Source organism: Hibiscus syriacus, unplaced genomic scaffold (genome assembly GCF_006381635.1).
Source record: "Hibiscus syriacus cultivar Baekdansim isolate YM2019G1 unplaced genomic scaffold, ASM638163v2 tig00110450_pilon, whole genome shotgun sequence".
NCBI lineage: Eukaryota > Viridiplantae > Streptophyta > Magnoliopsida > Malvales > Malvaceae > Hibiscus > Hibiscus syriacus.
In genome coordinates, this window is record NW_024062743.1 from 6,858,387 (window position 1) to 6,884,795 (window position 26,409).

The 26,409-nt window shown below is 33.2% G+C and overlaps 1 long non-coding RNA gene and 1 pseudogene across 1 annotated transcript; one reads left to right on the top strand and one right to left on the bottom strand.

Annotated features, from left to right (window-relative positions):
• Positions 1-1,390: 1,390 nt before the first annotated feature.
• LOC120125965 lies at positions 1,391-14,383 on the bottom strand (annotated as a pseudogene).
• Positions 13,686-26,409, top strand: LOC120126105. The gene is made up of 3 exons (XR_005516432.1): positions 13,686-13,758; positions 18,244-18,253; positions 26,399-26,409. It is a non-coding gene; the product is annotated as an uncharacterized LOC120126105 (long non-coding RNA).

The window sequence follows — 26,409 nt, forward strand, 5'->3', positions numbered from 1 at the left end:
GGTGGCTTCCTCGGTAAGCTTTTTTCCTTTCTTTTCGTTTCTGTTTTGGTTTACTGCTGGTTGTGGGTTGTTGTTCTTCGTTTTTGTATCTTTGCTCTCTGTTTCTGTCTCTCTCGGTCTGTCCTCCATTTTTTTTCTACAGATGGGGTGATGGTTTTATAGCCATCACCGGTGTGGCCATCGGACCGGGTAAAAGAATACCCTTCGGTGAGTCACCGGACTCCCAGGGGTGACTCACCCCATGGCCATAACGTGGACGGCTGGCGTTGGAACTTCTGGAGACTTCGGTTGGGGAGTGGCAGCGGCTGGAGCGACGTGGAGCGGCGGCAACTGGTGTAGTCCCTAGGGTATCATAACCCTAGGGTTTCGTCTGGCGCCATCTGGACCGTTGGATCAATGCTAGATCCAACGGTGGAGAAGCAAAGCGGCGGCAGCACTAGGATAGAAAACCCTAATTGGGTTTTAGGGTTTTTGATTTGGGCCAGTTGGGTCCTTTGTAATTGGGCCGGTCCAATTTGGGCCTGTTTGTAATTATTTTTTAATAATAATAATTATAATAATAATAATTATAATAATAATAATAATAATAATAAAATGAGTAAAAAGTAAAAAAAAAATTAGTATCTTCAATGTATATCACTCAACTGTTTAAATGGGTTCAACAGGACGTTAATATTTAACGAAGGTGTTTACGTGGAAGTTAAAAATGATATAATTAGGACACAGGTGCTTGTAAAATTATGTATTCACGGCGCTGGCACCCTATTTTGTTTTCTTCCATTTTGATCACTACTTGTATATGATTTATTTCCTTAGATTTTCATTTAATCTAATTTGATCATGATTTTATTTTTAATTTGTGTAATGTCTTAATTTGGGCATTAGCTTTAAAATCTTTTATTCTAGTCATGTATTAAATTGTAGATTAAATCCCCTAGATTTTAGAATTAATCAATTTGATCACCAAGATAACTTTAATTCTTAATTTTTAATTAGGTACTAATTTCAATTTAATTTAATAAAATTGTTTCTCCAATAAAATTGTGACACATGTCACAATCTTATGATTATAATTTGAATATTAACTACAATATAATATATATATATATATTATAATTAATTATAATATAATATATATTATAATTTGAATATTAAATTATTTTAATGATTTCATATATATATATATATAATCATTAAAAAATAAATATGAAAACAATAAATTTAATTTAAAAATATCTTAGTTTAATCAAATTTTAAAATTTCAAATTTAATTTATAAAGATATTATAATGAAATCAACAAGTTTATGATTTTTGTTTAGACTAGAATTAAAATTTTAAAATATATAAAGATTGAAAATGATAAATTAAAATATATTTGGTATATAAATATAAGGACTAACAGAGGAATTTGACATCTATTTCACATCATCCCCTTCACAAATTGAAAAATAATCAACTCAAATAAAACCCCAAACGAACCAAAAAGAAGTATTCAAAATCCTTCGTTGTCATCTTCTCCATTTTCTTCTCTCTCAAAACCACCCAAATAAAATATATACGAAATTCTTACAGAATGAAGGATTATAGGTTTGCTCCAACGATGAATCTTTGGATGGACGATAACGCGCCGGTTATGGAAGCTTTTATGAGCTTCGATCTCATGGCTTTGTGGCCTCTGTCGCAATCCTCTGCCTTTACTTCCATTCCAGCTGCTTATTCATTAAGATTTAAAATTTTAATATTTTTAAACTAAATTTGTTAATGATTATATATATACATATATGAAATCATTAAAAAAATAATTTAATATTCAAATTATAATATATATTATATTATAATTAATTATAATATATATATATATATTATATTATACTTAATATTCAAATTATAATCTTAAGATTGTGACATGTGTCACACTTTGATTAGAGAAATAAATTTATTAAATTAGATTGAAATTAGGACCTAATTAAAAATTAACAATTAAAGTTAATATTTGTGATCAAATTAATTAATTCTAAAATCTAGGGGATTTAATATACAAATTTAATACCTGACTAGAATAAAAGATTTTAAAGTTAATGCCCAAATTAAGACATTAGGCAAATTAAAAACAAAATCAAGATCAAATTGGGTTAAATGAAAATCCAAGAAAACAAATCATATACAAGTAGTGACTAAAATGGAATAAAACAAAGTAGGGTGCCAGCGCCACGAATACGTAAGTTTACAAGTACATGTGCCCTAATTATACCATTTTTTTAACTTCCATGTAAACAACTCCGTTAATATTTAACGTCTTATGGCTATTTTGAACCCTTTTAAATAGTTAAGTGATATATATGTCACAATTTTGAAAATGGTGGTTATTTCGTGACATGACTCATAGTTAAGTGGTCATTTATGTATTTTACCTTTGTTTTTTCTTTTAGCTAAACGTATTTTATATTTGACTTAATACTAAAATAAGTGCCCAAACTATATCTGATGAACTATGTTTCATAATGTTTTGATATAACAATTTAAGGCAAAATATTTTCGGACTTGATTGAATTTGTTCAAAGTTTTCAAAAACAATTCAAAGTCCATTAAAATAGAATTTGAGAACAAAATGATTTTTTGGGTACGAAGTACTGATACTATTCTTATAGTATCGATATTGCATGAACAATATTGATATTGTTCACATGGTACCAATACCAAAGTTAAGAGAAGTATCGATACTCTCTAGGTAGTACCGATACTACCAGTTATTTTTCAAATAGCTCAAATTCCATAATGCAATATAGGTACTAATACTCAAAGGAGTATCGATATTACTTTACACAGTAGTATCGATACCATGAACATAGTATCAATATTGGTCAGGCCCAACGGCTAGTTCATTTAAATAATATAAAGGAAGTATCGATGCTCATTAAAGGAGTACCAATACTACTTGTCCTGTGCAGTTTTATTTTGCATAAAATTAATCCTCAACTACTAGAAACAACCACAAACACATTCTAACATATAAAAACACGTAGAAGACACTTGAAGAAGAGTTATAACACCTATCCAAGCAATCAAACATAAGAGAATATCTTTTCATTTCTATTTTCCTTTCTCTTGTATATATTTATGTTTAAGCTTTATTGCAAATATTATTATTTGTTTTGTGAGCTTAAATTTATTGTTAACACCCTACCTTAGAGACGTTTTCTTGTTTACATTTCTTATCTTTTGTAAAAAGGGATTGGTTCTAGCTTAACCTGTTAAAAGTTAGAGAGTGTAAAGTTTATCGCTTTATCCTGCAAAATGAAAGAACAAATTAGTGAATTTGTTAGAAATTCATTAGTGATGAGCTAAGGTAGTAGATGTAGACTTGATTGAGAAGTCAAACCACTATAAATCGCTGTGTAATTTGTCTATCTTTTTATTTTCCTTACTCCTTAATCTCAAAAACCAATTCAACCCCTCTTGGCAATTTTTGATTGTCAATTTGAGCTTCTATAATCCTAATAATTGATATCAGAGCTTGACTCATTAGAAGGTTTAACAACCTTGTGACGATCCTTAAAGAAGCTATACGGATTTCAGACTCAATCGAGAATATGGCTTCGACTTTCGGCTCTTACTATGTTGAAGACTCTCAACCGGTCAACAAGCCACCTTATTTCAATGGAGAAAATTATGCATATTAGAATAATAAGATGATGCTCTTTATTTAAGCCAACGATCTAGGAGCTTGGAACTCAATCATAAAGGGATACTCCATTCCAACCGATGAGATGGATGCTTGGAGTGATGTAGAGAAGAAGAAGTTCCAACTCAATGAAAAGGATATGCACATTTTATTTTGTGCATTAAGTCCGGTTTAATATGGAAGAGTCTCATCTTGTTCAAATGCCAATGAGATATGTGACAAGCTCAAAGTCACTCATGAAGGAACCAATGAAGTGAGGGAAACCAAAATTAGTCTTCTCAACTATATCTATGAGAATTCAAGATAAAACCGGATGAAGACATCAAAGTTATGACGGATAGATTTTTTGTGATTGTCAACGATATCAAGGGATTTGGAGAAGTGATCCCTAATGAGAAGCTGGTGAGGAAGATGATATATTCTCTTCTAAAGTCTTGGCAATCAAAAAAGACGATGATCATCGAAGCTAAGAACCTAAAGACTCTCACTCTTGATGAGCTTATTGGTTCTCTTCTCATTCATGAGTTTATGGTGAAGGAAGAAGAAAAAGATGAAGAAAAGAAAAACAAGAAGAATGAGGTAGACATTGCCATTAAATACACCAATGAGAGCAATCAAGACTCAAGTAAAGAGGTGGATGAATATGATGATGATGATGATGAGATGACCAAGCTCTTCAAAAGATTCAAGAGATTCATGACTTCTAAGGAAGTGAAAAATGAATCAAACAAAAAGAAGAGTTCCCCGGTGTGCTTCAATTATCAAAGAACGGGGCATGTCGAGTATGATTGTCCCCTCCTAAAGAATAAGGGATCAAATAAGAAAAATGAATTTGTGGCGGCTTAGAGTGATGAAAATGACTCCAATAATGAAGATGAAGTAGTCAATCCATGCCTCATGGCCATCGAAGAAGATTCAAAGGTATATTCTAACTCAAATGAATTAAATTCATATTCTTTTGATGAATTACAAGATGCTTATAATGAGTTGTATTTGGAATTTGAGACCATGAATTCCAAATATAAGAAATTAATTTCAAATCTTAAAGTTGAAAATGATTTGGTTTTGAAAGTAAAAGTTGATTTTGCAAAACAAAATGAAACTTTGAAAAATGATTTAGAGCTTTCAAAAGTCAAAATCAATGATTTAGAAAAAGAAAATTTTGATTTGAAAGTTAAGCTTGAGAGCTTAACAAAAGAAAAAGAATTAATTTCTAAAAATAACTCATTATGTTTAAAAATGACAAAATGCTCACATTGTCATTTTCATGGTCATTTGGAACATACTTGTCCTTTAAAGAAAGGAAAATATTTTAAAATTAAACAAGTATGGGTTCCAAAAAGAACAAGGGGCATTGAAACAAACTTTCAAGGATCCAAAGCAATTTGGATACCAAAATCCAAATGAATATCTCTTGTAGGTATTTGAGAGCAATGGTGACAATGTGAAGAAATTGAGATGCTCTAGCCACACTTGAAAATAAATGAGTAACCTCTAAGCTTAATGTTTTTGCTTTGATCAATTGGTTGCCTATTTGTTGTATGCATGCATGAGTCTTGATTTTAAATGATTTATGTTTTCTATCTCATGTATATTGAAAATATGTTATGATAAACATTTTCTAAAGTTTTAATGATTTTTCATAAATGTTTATTCATCATAATGAATTTTAGTCAAAATTTGTTTCTATTGTTTTGTTTTTACAAATTTTAATTTTTGACATTAATTTAAATGTTTATACATGTGATTTATTACAAATGATACATCTCTAACAATTGATATTAATTTTTCAAATGCATAACATTTTTGGATAGTTTTATGCACATGCACTTAAATACAAAAATTGGTATCGCATAAATTATATTATACTTGGATATATTGAATTTCATGTGCTACTAACTTGTTTTTTTATCTTTGTTGAAATTTAATACTCTTTGAAGTGTTTAATCTTTTAAAGTCAAATATTTTGATTGGAATGCATTTATTGAAGGGGAGCTTTGATTTTTTAAATGATTTTATGTTAAATTTTATTACTTACTCTCCATTGTTATTTTTGAACTTTAAAGTTGAATTATTTTTTATATAACAAAAAGGGGGAGAAATATGAGTTTGAAAAATTAAATTTCAAGAATGAAAAAGAGGGAGCTTTAATATTTTCCAAATGTCTCTTTTTCATTAAATGTTTTATTAAGGGGGAGTTTTGCCAAAAATAATTTTTCAAATGTTTTGTTATATCAAAAAGGGAGAGATTGTTGAACCATGTTTTATAATATTTTGATATAACAATTTAAGGAAAATATTTTTTGACTTGATTGAATTTGTTCAAAGTTTTCAAAAATAATTTAAAGTCCATTAAAATAGAATTTGAGCACAAAATGCTTTTCTAGGTACGAAGTACTAATACTGTTCTTACAGTATCGATACTGGATGAACAATACCAATACTGTTCATGTGGTACCAATACCAAAGGTAAGAGAAGTATCGATACTCTCTAGGTATATCGATACCATCAGTTGTTTTTTTCAAATAACTCAAATTCTAGAATGCAAAATAGATATCGATACTCAAAGGAGTATCGATATTACTTTACATAGAAATATTGATACCATGAGCATAGTATCGATACTGGTCAGGCCCAACGGCTAGTCACAACTAGTTTATTTAAATATTATTAAGGAAGTACTTATACTTATTAAAGGAGTACCAATACTACCTATCTTGGGTAATTTTATTTTGCAGAAAATTAATCCCCAACAGCTCCAAATCATCCCTAACGATTTAAATGTTTATGCATGTGATTTATTACAAATGATACATCTCTAACAATTGATATCAATTTTTCAAATGCATAACATTTTTGGATAGTTTTATGAATATGTACTTAAATACAAAAATTGGTATCGCATAAAGTATATTAGGCTTGGATATTTTGAATTTCATGTGCTACTAACTTGTTTGTTTATCTTTGTTGAAATTCAATACTCTTTGAAGTGTTTAATCTTTTAAAGTCAAATTTTTTTATTAGAATGCATTTATTGAGGGGAGCTTTGAGTTTTTAAATGATTTTATGTTAAAATTTATCACTTACTCTCCATTGTTATTTTTGAACTTTAAAGTTGAATTATTTTTTATATAACAAAAAGGGGGAGAAATATGAGTTTGAAAAATTCAATTTCAAAAATGAAAAATGGGAGCTTTAATATTTTTCAAATGTCTCTTTTTCATTAAATGTTTTATTAAGGGGGAGTTTTGCCAAAAACTATTTTTCAAATGTTTTGTTATATCAAAAAGGGAGAAATTGTTGAACCATGTTTTATAATATTTTGATATAACAATTTAAGGAAAAAAATTTGAACTTGATTGAATTTGTTCAAAGTTTTCAAAAATAATTCAAAGTCCATTAATATAGAATTTGAGCACAAAATGCTTTTCTAGGTACGAAGTACCAATACTGTTCTTACATTATCGATACTGGATGAACAATATTGATATTGTTCACGTGGTACCAATATCAAAGGTAAGAGAAGTATCGATACTCTCTAGGTAATATCGATACTACCAGATGTTTTTCAAATAACTCAAATTTCAGAATGTAAAATAGGTACCGATACTCAAAGGAGTATCGATACTACTTTACATAGTAGTATTAATACCATGAGCATAGTATTGATACTGGTCAGACCCAACGGCTAGTCACAACTAGTTTATTTAAATATTATAAAGGAAGCACCTATACTTATTAAAGGAGTAACGATAATGCCTATCTTGGGCATTTTTATTTTGTAGAAAATTAATCCCCAACAGCTCCAAATCACCCCTAACGGCTAGAAAGGGCCACAAACACATTTCAACATATAAAAACAAGTTGATGACACTTGAAGAAGGGTTAGAACTCCTATCCAAGCAATCAAACATAAGAGAAGAGTTTTCATTTCTATTTTCTTTTCTCTTGTAAATATTTGTGTTTTGAGCTTTATTGCAAATCTTTTTATTTGTTTTGTGAGCTTATATTTCTTGTACACACCCTACCTTAGAGGTTTTCTTATTTATATTTCTTATCCTTTGTAAAAGGAGATTGGTTCTAGCTTAACCTAATAAAAGTTAGGGAGTGTAAAGGTTATCTCTTTATCCTGCAAAAAGAAAGAACAAATTAATGAATTTATTAGAAAATCCTTGGTGAGGTGCTAAGGTAGTGGATATAGACTTGATTGAGAAGTCGAACCACTATAAATCGCTATGCAATTTGTCTATCTTTTTATTCTCCTTACTTCCTAATCTCAAAAATCAATTCACCCCCTCTTGACAATTTTCAGTTGTCAATTTGAGCTTCTATAATCCTAACAATATATAAATTCTCGAATAGGTGACTAAACTATTTTTTGACCCATTCAAATGACTAACGTTACAAATGTTACCATTTAGGTGCCCAGACCATCACGACGTTAATTTCCCCATTAAGTGACTTGTGTCACAATCTAGTGGTTTTGAATTTTTTTTTAAATCTTATTATATTTATAAAAAAACTTAATTTCTCTTAAGTTATAAAAGAGTTCTAAAATACTTAAAATCCCCAAATCATATCCTTAACCCACCGTCGCCCCCTTTCTAGCCACAACCACTGCCACCAGCGTAGTCCCTGCTATCTTCCTAGTCATACATCTTCGTAGTTGTTTTCGATTAACCATCGAGATTGCTTGGGATCGCGATTTTCATCCTAGAGTTCATGGGGTATAAAACGTTGATCGACCATCGATTAATCACGATTTCATGGGGTTTTCAATCGTCGGGGGTAAGATAAAGTCAGTTGGAGCTTCGTTGACGACAAAAGGCGATGATCAACATGGGTTAAGGGTTGAAAAGAATGTTTTCAACGTTTTTTGGTTATTTCTAAATGTTTATGTTTTTCTTTAAAATTATATATAATTTTATTTTTTTATTTTAAACAAAATTTTTTAAATCACCAAATTATGACGCATGTCACATAACGGGAAATTAACACCGTTGACGTCCGGACAACTAAATGGTAAAGTTTGTAATGCTATGCACCTAAATGTGTAAAAAAATAGTTTATGCGCCTATTCAAGAATTTTGGTATGGTTTGGGAGCTTATTTTGGTATTAAGCCTTTATATTTTATATATTTTTATTTTATTGAGGAAAAGTCTACAAACACGGTTCCTGTTGATTCGGGTTGGCTCCGACAGTTGTCGATCCAAGTTCGATGTTTTCCAACGGGGGAATGTTTTATTTTAGAGTAAATTACACGTTTATTACCTACTTTATCAGTGTTATTTTGTTTTAGTATCTAAACTTTCATTTATTATAAAATCATACTTAACGTTTACTTTTTGTTTAATTTTAATACTCCAATTGTTTATATTTTAATCACTCTAATTTATTTTATTAATAATTTTTGTGACATGACATTTTTATTATTTTTTTAATATATGATTAAAATAAAATAATAAAATTATAAGTTGGAGGGTTTAAATTAAAAGTAGTATGAAAGTTAAATAATTAAAATAAAAAAAATTAAACTTTAACGACCAAAATAGGACTAAGAAGATAGTTGAGTGATGAATGATGCGACTTACCCATTAAAAGGTGACAAGTACAACTCATTCATTAAGTTTTTAACGACGGAGTCTTAAAACGAAACAAAAATTAAAATGTTAGGTATGGTTTTGAAACAAATGAAAATTTAGAATGTTAGGTATGGTTTTGAAACAAATGAAAATTTAGGCACTAAAATGAAACAAATTCGATAGTTTATTTATTAAATGTGTAGTTTACCCTTTTTTATTTTGGTTATAGTTGAGGTCTTGTTAGTTTTTTTTTAAAAAAATAATGTGATTCTCGAATTATTTTTGCGCTCAATATTGATCTCAAATTTAGAAAAAGAATTCAATATTGCCCTTTGACCAATGATTTCTGTTGTTGAACATTACAATTCTGGCGTGGTACTTAATAGTACTGACATAACGATTTACAATGCTGACGAGACGATCCACGATGGTTGGTGATGTGGCAAATAGGGTAAATTATTTTTTATCGAATTTGATGGCCAATTTGATTTTTTAAAAGTTTATGGACTTATTTAATTTTTTAGAAAAAATATTTTTATTCTAAAATATACCAATATAAATAATAAATAAATTTATAAATACTAAAAGTAAAAATTAAATTACTAAAAGATTAGAAAAATATATATAATTAGTGATTGAAAACATTATGCTAAATGATTTATTGAATTTAGAGATAAATTCAATGTGAGTTTTATTTTAATTTTATTTTGTAAAGATTACTTTTTTATTCTTTGAGAAAATAAAAAAAATAAATATTGGGGTGCAAAAAAATCTTAAACACATGAAGTACATATTCTCTTCTGATTTTATAGAGTTGTATCAGAGAACGACAGGATATGTCAATATTCCTATTAATTTTTTTGAGATAAAGTTTAGGCGAGATTTATAAAGTATAATTGTTTTTTATATTTTTTAATTATATAATTATAATTTATAAATAAAATTTAATTTCATAACATTTAGTACAAATTACACATTTTGTACCTAAATTATCAAGTTTGATTCATTTTAATACCTAAACTTTTAATTTTTTTAAACCATATCTAACATTTATTTTTTGTTTCGTTTTAATACCTCGTCGTTGAAGACTTAATGGGTGATTTGCATGTGGCACTTTTTTATGGATAAATTGCATCCTTCATCACCCAAATATCTTCTTATTCTTATTTTGGTCACCAAAGTCTAATTTTTTAATTTAATTACTTAACTTTCAAATTACTCCTAATTTAATCACTTTAACTTTCAAATTTATTTTTTATTACTAATCGTATATTAATAAAATAATAATAAAAATGTCATGTCACAAAATTATTAATAAAATAAATTAGAGTGATAAATAGGAACAATTTGAAAGTTGAGTAGTTAAATTGAAATTTTTTAAACTTTAGTACCAAAATAGGGGTGTGAAGATAGTTGAGTAATGAATGATGTAATTTACCCATAAGAAATACAATGTCGTTAATTTTTTAACAACAAGGTACTAAAATGAAACAAAATTAAATGTTAGGTATAGTTTTGAAAAAATTAAAAGTTTTGAAAAAATAAAAAGTTTAGGTACTAAAATAGATTAAAACTGATAGTTTAAGTTTTTATTGTAATTATATTTGTATTTGTATTTTGTATGTTTTTATTATAGTTTAAATTGATATAATTCATATATAATAATAATTTTTTTTGAATTTATTATAGTTTAAATTGATATGATTCATATATAAGTGTAAATATAATTTAAATGATATATTTTATTTACAAGATAATGTCTATAATGGACATTTTATCTTTTCGAACTCATTTTTTAAGTGCAATTCCAAACAGTAAAATTTTAAACTGCACTTTTGTACAGCACTAAACTAGCCCTAATTAGGAGTGGGAGGAACATAAGGCAATTTCCAAGGCCTTTAGTAAATAAAGGACTTTAGCGTTTTGAATAACATGATCTTGGCAATGTGGGACTTAGTCCTTGGGAATTACAAACCCTGGTTGCTCCATTTGTAAACGCTAGGATTCGAATCTCTGACTTTGTTTAAGGGATCTAGTGTCTCATCCCACTAGACCAATTGTTTGTTGGTTATATACTCTAAACTTTAATCATGCAGATCTCTCCCTGAAACTAATTTCCTTTTAGCAGCCTAATAAATTAAACTCTTATGCAGAAAACAGAAGAATGAAAACTATAATAATAAATATAAACAAAATGGAAAGCACCTTAATGAAGTCATCCAATGTTAGGTAAGAGTCCTTTGAGTAACCTGCTTCTTTCAAAAGTTGGGTCAAGACTTGCTGCAAAAGAAAGAACAAAAGTGTAAGATGTTATCGCCGGCCAGCTGTGATTAATCTAACATGATGCTATCCTCAATAGAGAAACCATAAAACAGTCTATCTCATTCAAAGTTAAGTTAAAACCGAAATGAAATTGAGATATTTACTTTTATAAAATACATAATGATGTTTAAATTTGAAAATCTTATTCAATAATTTAAAGAAAATCTTAACAATGCAGTAATCAATGGCACCAGTCAAACAGTATCATACGATGCAACCACTAGATCATTAGTAGTCATTAGCTAGTAGCCACTTTAGCCTGATGCATGCTTTTCAACACCAAACACTCTACCTGAGACAGCTTTGATCAAATGGGAGTTTACAGCTACCGTGAGAGATTTTGCGAGGAACATAAACAAATAGAATTGTATAAATTCACCAACAGCCTCAGTAAATCATTTTCTGTATACCGAGCTATTTTCTACAAAACCAAAGAAAAATGCAGAAAACATTTACCAAAAATCATTTTGCATGAAACAGACCTTCAGTTAGGGTCATCTCTATAGAACTAATAATGAAGGTGATCATTGCATATATTAATCAGATGAAGAGAAAATGAACAAATAAAACGCTTCTTTTGAATCCCTTCATATCTAAATTGGAGTGAAAGATCCAGAAAATCGATCCAATCATGCAAATACCTTTACAAGATTCATCATAAATGAGAATCATCTGTTTCGGAAAGAAAGTAAAGAAAATTTAAGGGACCCTACAAGATCAGTTTGCTCCCCTTTAGTCTATTACATCAGAGCGACCCATTAATTCTTTTTCCATATATTGGCAGATAGGCAAAATGTCAGCTTGAGACGAAAAAGATTGTAGAAAACTAAAAAAAAATTCTTTTCCACCTTCAGTGTTATTTGAATTCATATGAAAATAAAAAATGTTATTAAGTTCAATTACAAATAAGATTGATTTGCATATTCTGCACAATAATTCTCCATATCTCCTCTTATTGACGATTCTGTAAGAGGTATTTCATTTTTCTTTTGCATCACAATCAGACATTACTAATACGATATGTGAATTAAATTCATTCATTGAAATAGATGTTTTCATTGTCTTTCAGCATGCTAACAGCAAGAGTTCACTTGATATCCCTCAATGGATAGTTGGATACTCTATCAGCAAATCAAATAGGCTAATTGATGATATTTTATCCAGGGAAAAGTAAACTATAAAAGTAAACTATCGTCAGAATACAAATAATCATCAGCACTCACTTGCTCTTTTATTTTCTTTTCATTTGGATGATATAACAATAAAAGGGGAAACTATAAAAGGTAGAAATAATTGGTTTTACCTCTCTTTGCTCATCAGAAATAAATGAACCAGACAAGTCACGTAACACTTCTAGTATGTCATTGAAAGACACCTTTCCATTGCCGTCAGAATCATACACTTTGAAGATAACTGAAACAGATAGAAAATCTAATTTTGAAACACTTTTCAACTTCTGTGAGCAAGGGGCAATAAAAAGGAACCCAAAAGGTAATCATCATAACTCTTTTACTTGTGACCATTGATTCAGAACCAGATTGTACCCATACCAACAAAGTCGATCACTCTACGGAAATGACAGTGAAAAACTCACGTTTAATTTTCTACTGTACACTTGCTTTAGCAGTAAACGCTGACAAGAAGGTAACAAAGTCCTTAAAGTTCAAACCATCCACCATCTTAAGTAGCCTCTGTAAATAAAACAAATTCAAGACATCAACAGAACAAACTTTAGATCAAAAGGAAAGAAAAAGAACAAACTCAATCCTTTGCATAAAACTCTAACACAGCACGCGAACACTGACATTGGCCACGATTTATATTCACATCCCAGTGTTGAATTAATTACTCCAATAACATCAACCCGAAAGACTACCTGAGAGAGCAGATTCATTGCAAACTCCGGAACTGATAAGAACTCATCAGCAGATATAAACCCCTTTGCATTTCGATCTAACTGACAAAACCTTTGGTACAAAGAAACAATTTCCTGCTGAGAGACTGCATTCGCACGGTCAAGAAAACATCGAAATTTGTTTAATAGAACAACAAAATGGAAGAACCAGTAGGAGAAATAAAGCATATAGACAACCTACATAATCTCTGGCAGTGTTCTTGAACTTCTTCGATATCATATTGAGTTAGCACTGAAGAAGAATTGCCCATAGTGTGTCACTGAATAACGAAAGCAAATAAATAAATATACAAATTACGTTATCTTTAATGGATACAAAGAAACCGAAAGATAGAAAATATGCGCATGCAACAAACTAGGCTTGTTAATAGTTCCAATCGGCTAACTACAAGTAGGTGACTCTACAATCTGAGAAACAAAAGCGAGCCCATCGATCATTATACCAAATTTACCAGTACCCATCAATCAGAACATTAATTACCTTAAAAAAACCCAACTTTTCAACGAATTGAAGGGGACCAAGACTTGGAAAAGTTTGGTTCCAGAGAAACAGCGAGAAACAAGAAGAAAATAAGAATTCCTTCGAACAGGTCTAAATTGAAGTGAAAAGTTCTTTCTGTATAAACAATACAGCGTCAGAAGTAAAGAATCAACACCCTTGAGACGTATTCTGAGGAACCAACTAGAAAACCCAGAAATAAAACGAAATCAAAGGTGAGAGAAGGGATGTGAAAGAGTTATAACCTGAAATAAGAAAAGGAGAAAGGTAAACGGGCATTCGAATGGGAAGTAGAGTTGAGAGCAGCAAAAACTCTTTCGACATCCAACTTATCTTCTGTTTTGGGTCCGCGTTGTCTACCACTGATTTCATCTTATCTCTCCTTTTTTGGCTTAAAAGCTAATTTTCCCTCTACTTTTAACTTAATTTCCACCCCTGTACTATCTTTTAGTGTGTAGTGTATAATTATTTCATGGGTAAACTGCATTGCATACCATTACATTTTAAAGTAGTGTATATCTTATATTTTCAACTTCCAATTATAATATTAAATTTAAATTTTATTTCAATTATATCATTAAACCATTAACTATGTGATGATGTGACTGACGATTTGTCAACGTAAACGTCACACCAAATAGATATTATTCTAGTATTCAAAAAGACTCAAGAAAACGTCATTTTATTAGAAAAACTCGAGAAAAATGCCAGATACTCTCCAAAAAAACTCAAACTAGAGTATTTCGAAAATAAAACTAAGCACACCCACCAAATCAACTCAAGAACTTTCTATGTTTTTAACAAAACTAATATATATATATATATATATATATTGTCGGAACTGTCTTTCGGTTGGGCCCGGAATTGGGCTTCGACTTAGGAAAAATGATTTGGAGTCACCACCGACCATTTTAAAACGAATTTAGGTGGGTCGGACACCATCTTACCTAATCTGTGTTGTACCAGAAACGTGTCGAGTTCAGGAGTCGGTTACGGTCAAGGAAGGATTAGCACCCTTGAACCATCCTTTCGGTACCAATTAATTTATCGGTTATCTTTAATTACGAAAATTAAAAATAAAAATAAAAATTTAAAAATTCGATTCAAATACTTACCTTTGATTGGATTGAAATTACCACTAAAAATGTCAAAAAATGTTAGATGGTAAACTAATAATTAAATAAATAAATAAATAAATAACAAAACAATAGAATAGAATAGAATAATAAAATAAGAAATCAAAACAAATAAAAAAATAGAAATAGAAAATAAAAAATTAAAAAGATGAAATTGAATATATAAAAAAGGGTTTTAAAAAATAATAATAAAAAGGATGTTAATTAGTGACCAAAATAAAACCTGCATAAAACCTTGGGCCAGATTCGAAAATATATAACTTGGGGACTAAAATATAAGCATAATAAATTAAAATTCCAAATTAAAAAACTGAAAAATGAAATTCAGTGACCAAATTACACATATGCAAAAACCTGAGGATTGAATACGGAGTCTAGCCACTCCCGAAATTATATCAAAGCCCTTCCCCAAAACGACATCGTTTTGAGGAGGGTATAATTAACCTCAAAACCGGTCATCAAGGCTTCAAACTCTCATTTGCTCTTTTTGCTCTCTCTCTCTCTCTTCAAATGAGAGAACAGAGGTTCTCTCTGCCCTCTCTCTACATTTCTAACTAAGGGACACCGGCCGCCCGGCCAACCGCCGCCTCGTCAGGCGCCGACGATGATGGCCGAAAAAATTCAAAACTTTCCCAAACACTCCCCTTTATACCCTAAACCCGATTTCGAAGCCAAAATTACAAAAAAATAGCCCCAAGCAGTGTAGATCTACCCCCAAAGATCAAATCTTTTACCTTCGATGTTGTGTCTTTTCGGCTTCCCGGTGGCTCTTTGGTTCCGACGTTTGGCTCCTTTCGTTTCTGACGAACGGAATGATCTTTTACTTATTTTTCTGCTTATGGGTTTCAAATGATTTCTTGTTTTGGTCCTGGGTTTTGTTTTGGCTTTGACGTGGTTGGTTTTTATGGTTCAATGTTTGTATTTCTTTGATGTTTCTGTGTTGGATGTGGGTTTGTTGATATCTCTCGGGTTCTCCGATGTTGATGGTTTCTGTGGCCTCGGTTCGTTGTGTAGATGTGTGTACCCTCCTCCGTTGGACACCGGGGTATTTATACCCTTCTCAGTGAACCAGTACCCCGGGTTGTTCCGTTTTGCTCGGGGCGTTGCTACTGAAATCTCGGGATGGTTCAGTCCCGTGATCCTCGGCCGACGTCCAGCCGTTTCACGTGACCCTTGACCTTGCTGTGTGGTGCCTTGACTTTAGGGTTTTCAAACCCTAAACATCATCTGGTTACTGGACTGTTTCGTAGGACTTTTGGGCTGGTTCAGGCTCGGTTATCTTGGACCTTATTTTAGACCCTGGACATAAAAAATAAATGAATAAGAAATAAAATAAATAATAGTAACAAATAATAATAAATAATTAAAAAAAAAGAAAAAAACTATATAATATAATTTTTTTTAAACGTTTCTTTTTAAAAACTATATATTATATATAAATTTTCAAAAATGTTTTTTTTAAACTATATAATTTTCCAAAATATTTTTTTTGAAAAACTATATAATTTCCAAAAGAGTTTTAAAAATTATATATTATATATAAGTTTTCAAAAAATTATATATTATATAAGTTTTCAAAAAATGATTTTAAAAACCATATATTATATATTTTCTAAAATGTTTTAAAAACTATATATTATATAGTTTTCAAAAGTGTTTTAAAAACTATATATTATATACATTTTCAAAATGTTTTTAAAAAAACTATATATTATATATGTATTTTCAAAAACCATTTGCGAACTATAATATATATATATATATATATGTGGGACGAAAATTAGTGTCTACAGCTGCCCTCCTTGACCCTACCATGTGGTTGATAGACCTTCGAGCTGAATGAAATCGAACTCGAAAAGTCCTCGTCGACATATGACTTTTCCCGACTTCAGTTATGCTGCCGGAAAGCGGTTTATTGTCACTATGGCACGGTTAACCCCATTTTTCTTTTCGACTTAAAAACCTCGATTGCAGCCAGACAGTAGTGTGATTGAGGTGTCATCGAGCTGAATAGAATCGAACTCGACCAATTTATTGACAGATAACCCTTCTTGCTATTCTGTAAATTTGGTTTGCCTCTAAGATGAGTGTAATCGAACTCGAAGGTCTTCGGTTGGCAGATGACCCTTATTGACTTAAGCTATGCTGTAAATGATACGCCTTGGAGCTGAGCGTAGTCAAAACTCGAAGGTCTTGGTTGGTAGATAACCATTATCGACTTAAGTTATGCTGCAAGTGATATGCCTTAGAGCTGAGCGTAGTCGAAACTCGAAGGTCTTTGGTGACAGATAACCCTTTTGGCCTTGAGTTATGTTGTAAATTATGTGCCCTTTGCCTCTAAGATGAGTGTAATCGAACTCGAAGGTCTTCGGTTGGCAGATGACCCTTATTGACTTAAGCTATGCTGTAAATGATACGCCTTGGAGCTGAGCGTAGTCAAACTCGAAGGTCTTTGGTTGGTAGATAACCATTATCGACTTAAGTTATGCTGCAAGTGATATGCCTTAGAGCTGAGCGTAGTCGAACTCGAAGGTCTTTTGGTGACAGATAACCCTTTTGGCCTTGAGTTATGTTGTAAATTATGTGCCCTCGAAGCTGAGTGCAATCGAACTTGAGGGTCTTTGGTAGATAACCCTTCTCGACTTAAGTTATGCTTCAAATGATGCACCTTGGAGCTGAGCGTAGTCGAACTTGAAGGTCTTTGTTGGCAGATAACCCTTCTCAACTTAAGTTATGCTATAAATGATATGCCTTGGAGCTGAGCGTAGTCGAACTCGAAGGTCTTTTGGTCACAGATAACCCTTCTAGCATTGATTTATGTTGTAAATGATGTGCCCTCGAAGCTGAGTGTAATCGAACTCGAGGGACTTTGGCAGATAACCCTTCTCGACTTAAGCTATACTGCAAATGATGTGCCTTGGAGCTAAAGGTAGTCAAACTCAAAGGTATTTGTTGGCAGATAACCCTTCTAGCCTTGAGTTATGCTGCAAATAGGGAAAAATTGGCTTCCTTTCACAGGTCTAAGTTGGTCGTAATTCTTCAGGTGGTTCCCCTGAGCGGGTCTGGACCAGGTGATTTTTGGATGATTTCCCTTTACGGGAAAGCCCACTGATAGTTTCTGTTAGCCGGATACCTCCCGTTGTAGAATTGACATCTGGCTTGAAGACATTAACTTGAAATATGTTGCTCGTTATTGAGTTAAGTTGAATTGGATTTGTTCTGAACTGGTTCTCGAACTCATCTGAAACTGACTATCGATCTTTCAATATGTCGAATTGGTTGAGAGGTAGCTTCTTGTTGCTGAGTTAAGCAACCACCATAAATATTTAAAGGTGCTTTTGAATCGAGTATCCTTCGCCTTGAAGTTGAAACCTGACTCTAAAAGCTGAAAAAAATATGTATACTAAAATGATGAATGTGATGCACCTCAATATGTCTAAGATGCATGCAATATGAATGAATTATGTGCTCTTTCTTGGATGGAGTCTCGTGCTTTGTCTACCAATCTGGTACATAGAATTGATCGTGCCCCATCTTTTTTTCAAGCTTGGGCTTTACAGACCCTTCATATCTGAGACTGTTCTGTTTGAAAAATGTTTTTCTCTTTTTTCTTGTTTTAGGAGGGAAAAAATATTGTTCGCAATTGAACCAAATTATAAACGTGAGTTCAAAGAATATCAAAGGAATCAAGAGCTCTTTTAATGCTTTCAGAGTTACAGCTCTTTGACAAATGTTCAAATGGATGAGTTGTCTTTAGGTTAGCCTCCTTTATAAGGTTTTGGTAACCCAAAATGTCATTTTTCTAAAATATTGCAGCATGCTTTGGCATTTCAACTGGGTGCGGACAAAATGACGCAACTAGCATGATCAATTACTAGACCTTTTATTTCGGTCCTCTGAAATCTTCCATTTGTTCAAGCTTTGTAGGCTCCTCTAAGAAAGGCAGTGAAAAAAAATTGGTCTAAAAATGAAATTCTTGAGTGCTAGTGTGTGGTTGACTATAGCAGGTGTTCTTTAACTCCCTTAGTCCATCATTACCGAAAATTTATTACTTAGATAAATTTGATTTAATTTGTCGTTATCTGGCTAGCTGAATCCATAAAGTCGGGATGTTTAACCAATTGCTTTAGAGGGACAACTTAACATTATAATCATTTTTATCAAGTTAACTGAAGGGTTCATCTCATCACAAAATCTTCGGCCAGACAATAGCAGTGGAGTAAACACCGAATTGCCAAGCGTTCGAGCAATGTCATGGTTTAAACGTAATCTATTCATAAGGCTAGGGCTTTCAAGTTTCCTCTATAACCCATTGCCTTAGTGGAATAACTCAGCTTTGCGGATTAAATTTCTTAAGATTATCAAGAAGAACCTGTTATAGTCTAGGTGTTGTTAAAAGTCAAAAAATTCATCTTTAGAGTTTAATTTTCAAGCAACTGACCTAAACTAGATTCACCTACTCGACTATTTTATCTGTAAAGATCATGATCATCACTGAACATCTTAAACAAAAGCATAGTAATGTCATATGCAAAAGGATGCCCCATGTTGTCCGTACCTTATGAAAGGAAAGGGTTATATTGGTTAATTGCAAGAGCAGGGTACGGTGTATGAGGGTATATTCTCGGTAAAGTCAAAAATCCTTGTTTGAAATCATGTTACTTTGTTAAATATCTGTAACTTTAAACCATTTACAGAGTTTCTTAATTCAGTTGATATTCAAAGAATAGCAAGTTTGCAAATGTGATTCATTGCTCGTCATCATTAAAGTAACATAAATTTATTCAAATGTTCTTGAGAAAAAAATGGAAAAAAAACTCAAACAGAATGCCTCAAATGATGAAATGATCTTCCTCACTTGGATGCCCCCAAGTTGTTGAAGTCGATCCAGTTCTGGTTACGCATCTTATGTACGACTCTCTTGAATGCATAACAGTTCTCAATAGTGTGCCCTGGGACACCGCCGTGATATTCACAATGAGGACTCACTATGTGGGTGTCAAGAATTGTTGATAGAGTTCCTTGTATTCATCGGTAGGTCGAATGATCCATTTTCCTTCTTGGGTTCTCTGAAATCTTGTTTTGAAGTACCTGATGGTACAGCTGCATTTGATTTTGGGCTGGAGATTATAACACCTTTACCGAGGTGTTTGATATTGTTAATCTCTCCATCTCTCTCTCGAATATGAGGTTTCCTACTGGCCTCCCCATCCTTAATTTTGCCTTGCTTTATGGCCGACTCGATCATTTATATAGGCATAACCAAGTCTGAAAAGCTTTCTGATGTGATCGTAACCAGGTACTCGAAGTATAGAGCCTTCAAGCTTCCGGGTTTCTTTTTCATCCAAGGGTGGATGAACTTAGACAACCAAGTCCCTCTATTTTTGTGCGTATTGTCTGAAACTCTCGTTATGCTTCTTTTTCATGCTTTGTAGCATAACTCTATCTGGCCTTATGTCATTGATATGCTTGTATTGTTCCAGAAATGACTTGGCCAGGTCCTTCCAGGTCCTGATATTTGATTGGCTTAGCTGGTTGTACCACCGAATGGCTGAGCCCGACAGACTCTCCTGGAAGCAGTGAAATCAAAAGTTTATTGTTTCCTCCATATCTTGTCATCTTTCGGCAGAACATGGTGATGTGAGCAGATGGGCAACTGTTCCCGTCAAATTTCTCGAATTCAGGGGACTTGAATTTCGGAGGAAGAACTAAGTCTAGGACTAGACTGAGTTCCACAGCATCGACTCCATGGTAGTCATGGTCTCCTTTAACTACCTTTATTTGCTCCTCCAATTGCTTGATTTTTTCCTCCATCTTCTTCCCTTTGTCCTCTTCGTCCAAAACCGATACATGGTAATAATCCGGATTATTCTTAGGGTTAAATATAACAGTTTGTATCTCTGTAGTAGATGGAGTTTTTGCTTTTGTAGTGGATAGGTCCCTTGAATTTCAGGTAAGATTCCAGGTGTGATAACCACTTGCGGGGTAGGTGGTATAGTTACCCCTTCCGGTGAACCTGCCTCAGGTGCACTTACTTGATGTAAACCAGACAACTTGGCCATAATTTGATTGACCAAGGACTCTTTATTTTTCATAATTGTATTCAGAGTACTCAGACTACTCTGGTTAATCGTATCTTCAAGTTCTTTATGTAATTTGGCCATGTTCTCCTCAATTTTCTCGATTTTTGTTTCTATCTTCTTCTTTTTTAGGTGGGTGTTATGCGGATGGGGTGTGTCCAATGTTTGAGGTGGTGTATCCAGTATGTGTTCCTTTTGATGAGACATGCATATGTTAGTTAATGCGAATGTAAAGAAAAATAACAAAATGCAAAATATGTCTAGATGCATAATGCATGTAATGTTCGAAGCATTAATCCAAAAAAGTGTCTGTTATTAGAAATAATCCTTATTGGGGACAAAAGTGTGTTTTATCTTTTAAGAGACAAAAATATTCTGATAGCTTCTGACTTGTTGACTAGTCTTCCGCCTTCGTCTTTCACCGGTTGAATAATCTGTCGAACCGCTCTGGCTTCTCTGGATGAACCGTGCAAATGTTGAGTTACTTTTTGTACTGGCCCAAGAAGTCTCGAATGACTGTATCTCTGGCATTTATCTTTTGTTGAACATGTTCCCAACGAATACGTCATTGGAGCCCTCAATTGATAGGAACTATGTGAAGTTCATTTGTATGTTTCTTGAATTCGTCAGCATTGGTCTCCAATTTCAGCTATCATTTTGTCATTATTGTCTTTGAAGGGACTCCCGAGATCAGTAACCTTCATTTTACCCCTGCAACTTCTGCCAGTCAGTTCTTTAAAGATAGACTTTCATTGTGCTTGATGTAAACCCGGTTCATTCCGAGTCCTTTATAATGCAGCAGAGTGATATACTCTTCAATTGTGGGCACCACGTCTTCTGGATTGAATGTGACACATAGTCGCCTTGTAGACTGTCCTCTGTATTTTCATCTCTTGTATTACAACCCCTTTGTCCATTAATGCAGATTATTCATTTTTAACAAACACATTTTTATGAATCAACACCTCTTTTAAATGATGCAAGTGGTGAAAATAAAAGAAAAGAAAACAAGAATGAAAAGAGTTAGTGAGGTGAAAATAATAAAAAATAATCATGAAAAATAAAAGTCCTACCCTACATGATATTTACCCCACAAGCTTATTGTTCCTACCCGGACATAATCTCTATCCCGCATGCTAATTTCAAACAAATCCTAACTGCATATTTTTCTAGTTCGCATGCTTTGAACAGAAAGTAAAACAGGAAATAAAATCAAAATAGCCTAGGGTTTGGAATGAGGTTTTGGGGTGGGCTCTAATTTCATGTACTCTATTGGATTAGGTTTTAAAAAAGGAACTCGAGTTCTCCTTTACTAGTGCCCCCTTGGACTTGCCAGCCGGGCTCAGCCATCCGGTGGTACAACCAGCTAAGCCAATCAAATATCAAGACCTGGAAGGACCTGGGCAAGTTATTTCTGGAACAATACAAGCATATCAATGACATAAGGCCAGATCGAGTTATGCTATAAAGCATGAAAAAGAAGTATAAAGAGAGTTTCAGACAATACGCACAAATGAAAAAGAAACCCGGAAGCTTGAAGGCTCCATACTTCGGGTACCTGGTTGCGATCACATCAGGAAGCTTTTCAGACTTGGTTATGGCCGGAGAAATGATCGAGTCGACCATAAAACAAGGAAAAATTAAGGATGAGGAGGCCAGTAGGAAACCTCCTATGCGAGAGAGATATGGAGAGATTAACAATATCAAACACCTCAGTAAAGGTGTTATAATCTCCAGCCCAAAATCAAATGCAGCTGTACCATCAGGTACTTCAAAATAAGATTTCAGAGAACCCAAGAAGGAAATGGATCATTTCGACCCTATTCTGATGACATATAAGGAACTCTATCAACAACTTCTTGACACCTACGTAGTGTCACCATATCCGGTGGAACCCATGAAGCCCCCATACCCCAAGTGGTATGATGAGAGTGCTCATTGTAAATATCACGGCGGTGTCCTAGGGCACACTATTGAGAACTGTTATGCATTCAAGAGAGTCGTACAGAAGATGCGTAACTAGAACTGGATCGACTTCAACAACTTGGGGGGCATCCAAGTGAGGAAGATCATTTCATCATTTGAGGCATTCTGTTTGAATTTGTTTTTTTTTCATTTTTTCTCAAGAACATTTGAATAAATTTATGTTACTTTAATGATGACGAGCAATGAATCACATTTGCAAACTTACAATTATTTGTATATCAACTGAATTAAGAAACTCTATAAATGGTTTAAAGTTACAGATATTTAACAAAGTAACATGATTTCAAACAAAGATTTTTTACCTTACCGAGAATATACCCTCATACACCGTAACCTGCTCTTGCAATTAACCAATATAACCCTTTCCTTTCATAAGGTGCGGACAACATGGGGCATCCTTTTGCATATGACATTACTATGTTTTTTATTTAAGACGTTCAGTGATGATCATGATCTTTACAGATAAAATAGTCAAGTAGGTGAATCTAGTTTAGGTAAGTTGTTTGAAAATTGAACTCTAAAGATAAATTTTTTGACTTTCAACAACACCTAGACTATAACAGGTTCTTCTTGACAATCTTAAGAAATTTAATCCGCAAAGCTGAGTTATTCCACTAAGGCAATGGGTTATAGAGGAAACTTGAAAGCCCTGACCTTATGAATAGATTACGTTCAAACCATGACATTGCTCGAACGCTTGACAATTCGGTGTTTACTCCACTGCTATTGTCCGGCCGAAGATTTTGTGATGAGATGAACCCTTCAGTTAACTTGATAAAAATGATTATAATGTTAAGTTGTCCCTCTAAAGCAATTGGTTAAACGCCTCGGCTTTATGGATTCAACTAGCCAGATAACGACAAATTAAATCAAATTTATCTAAGCAAGAAATTTTCAGTAATGATGGACTAAGGGAGTTAAGGAACACCTGCTATAGTCAACCACACACGAGCACTCAAGAATTTCATTTTTAGACCAATATTTTTTACATTGCCTTTGTTAGAGGAGCCTACAAATCTTGAACAAATGGAAGATTTTAGAGGACCGAAATAAAAGGTCTAGTAATTGATCATGCTAGTTGCGTCATTTTGTCCGCACCCAACTGAAATGCTAAAGCATGTTGCGATATTTCAAAAAAATGACATTTTGGGTTACCAAAACCATAGATAGGAGGCCAACCTAAAGCCAACTCATCCATTTGAACATTTTTCAAAGAGCTGTAACTCTGAAAGCATTAAAAGAGCTCTTGATTCTTTTGATATTCTTTGAACTCACGTTTACAATTTGATTCAATTGTGAACAATATTTTTTTCCCTCCTAAAACAAGAAAAAGGAGAAAAACATTTTCAAACAGAACAGTCTCAGATATGAAGGGTTTGTAAAGCCCAAGCTTGAAAAAAAGATGGGGCACGATCAATTTTATGGACCAGATTGGTAGACAAAGCACGAGACTCCATTCAAGAAATAAAACATAATTCATTCATATTGCATGCATCTTAAACATACTTAGGTGCATCACATTCATTATTTTCACATTCATCATTTTAACATTCATCATTTTAGCATACATGTTTTTTACAGCTTTTTGAGTCAAGTTTCGACTTCATGGCAATGTTACTCGATTCAAAAGCACCTTTAAATATGACGGTGGTTGTTTAACTCAGCAGCAAGAAGCTATCTCTCAACCAATTCGATAGATTGAAAGACCGATAGTCAGCTTCAGATGAGTTCGAGAACTAGTTCAGAACAAATCCAGTTTAGCTCAACTCAACAACAAGTAATATATTTCAAGTTAATGTCTTCAAGCCAGATTTCAATTCCACAACGGGAGGTATCCGACTGACAGAAACTATCAGTGGGCTTTCCCTTAAAAAGGGAATCATCTAAAAATCACCTGGTCCAGACCCGCTCATGGGAACCACCTGAAGAATTACGACCAACTTAGACCTATGAAAGGAATCCAATTTTTTCCTATTTACAGCATAACTCATGGGTAGAAGGGTTATCTCCCAACAAAGACCTTCAAGTTCGACTACGTTAAACTCCAAGGCACATCATTTACATTATATCTTAAGTCGAGAAGGGCTATCTGCCAAAGACCCTTGAGTTCGATTACACTCAGCTTCAAGGGCACATCATTTACAGCATAACTCAAGGCTAGAAGGGTTATCTGTGACCAAAAGACCTTCGAGTTCGACTACGCTCAGCTCCAAGGCATATCATTTGCAGCAAACTTAAGTCGAGAAGGGTTATCTGCCAACAAAGACATTCGAGTTCGACCACGTTCAGCTCCAAACCACATCATTTGTAGCATAACTTAAATCGAGAAGGGTTGTCTGCCAAAGACCCTCGAGTTGGATTACACTCAGCTTCTAGGGCACATCATTTACAACATAACTTAAGGCTAGAAGAGTTATCTGTGACCAAAAGACCTTCGAGTTCGACTATGCTCAGCTCCAAGGCATATTATTTGTAGCATAACTTAAGTTGAGAAGGGTTATCTGCCAACAAAGACCTTCGAGTTTGACTACGCTCAGCTCTAAGGCGCATCATTTGCAGCATAGCTTAAGTCGAGAAGGGCTATCTACCAAAGACCCTCGAGTTCGATTGCACTCAACTTTGAGGGCACATCATTTACAGCCTAACTCAAGGCTAGAAGGGTTATTTGTCACCAAAAGACCTTCGAGTTTGACTACGCTCAGCTCTAAGGCACATCACTTGCAGCATAACTTAAGTCGAGAAGGGTTATCTGCCAACCAAAGACCTTCGAGTTCGACTACGTTCAACTCCAAGGCGCATCATTTGCAGCATATCTTAAGTCAATAAGGGCCATCTGCTAACCGAAGATCTTCGAGTTCGATTACACTCAGCTCAGAGGCAAACCAAATTTACAGAATAGCCCAATGCAATAAGGGTTATCTGTCAATAAATTGGTCGAGTTCGATTCCATTCAGCTTGATGACACCTCAATCACACACTACTGTCCGGCTGCAATCAAGGTTTTCAAGTCAAAAAGAAGACTGGGGTTAACCGTGCTAGAGTGACAATAAACCGCTTTCCTGCAGCATAGCTTAAGTCGGGAAAAGTCATCTGTCGACGAGGACTTTTCTAGTTCGATTTCATTCAGCTCGAAAGTCTATCAACCACATGGTAGGGTCAATGAACTACTTTCCAGTCGAATTTTCCAACCAAGATCTTTAAACT